This window comes from Ictidomys tridecemlineatus, chromosome 14 (genome assembly GCF_052094955.1).
Source record: "Ictidomys tridecemlineatus isolate mIctTri1 chromosome 14, mIctTri1.hap1, whole genome shotgun sequence".
NCBI lineage: Eukaryota > Metazoa > Chordata > Mammalia > Rodentia > Sciuridae > Ictidomys > Ictidomys tridecemlineatus.
This window is the reverse complement of record NC_135490.1, coordinates 9,800,120-9,800,723: the sequence shown is the minus strand read 5'-3', so window position 1 is coordinate 9,800,723 and position 604 is coordinate 9,800,120.

Here is a 604-nt window from a genome sequence, read left to right as displayed (position 1 = left end):
CTTTTTCTGTCAGTATATTATTTTGTACTGTGTATATTGCCTGGGAGTTCAGAGGTCACAAGGCCTCCTCTGTTTACGCAAAACTTGCCATGGTGCCTGGCTGTTCTGGGAGAGTCCGGTGGCGCTGCTGCCCTCCGGGCTTCCTCTTCTCAGAGCAGTGGTCCCTACATAGTGCTCATGGAGCACTGCAGCTGCTGTGTGTGAAGCCCGGTGGGTCTGGAGCCTTCAGAGCATTCCACCAGCCGAGGGGATGTTGTTCACAGAGGAGACGGTAGAGCGAAAGCCAGGAGACCAGCCAGTGTTCAACAAGTGCAAATGCTCAGAAGGAAATCGGGTGTGCCCAAGAAGAAGCTGGAGGTCAGCTCAGTGGGGTGTGCGCTGAGTGCACACGGCCCTGAGTTCCGTTTTCAGCATCAGAAACACCCTGTACAGTGGGCTCTCTGCATCCATGGTTCCACATTTATGGATTCAGTTAACAGTGATTTGAAAATACTTGGGGGAAAAAATTGTGTCTGCTGAATATGTGCAGAACTTTTTGGGGGGTGGTGGTTTTTCTTTAAACAATACAATATAACAGCTACTTACACAGCACTTGTATCAGGTG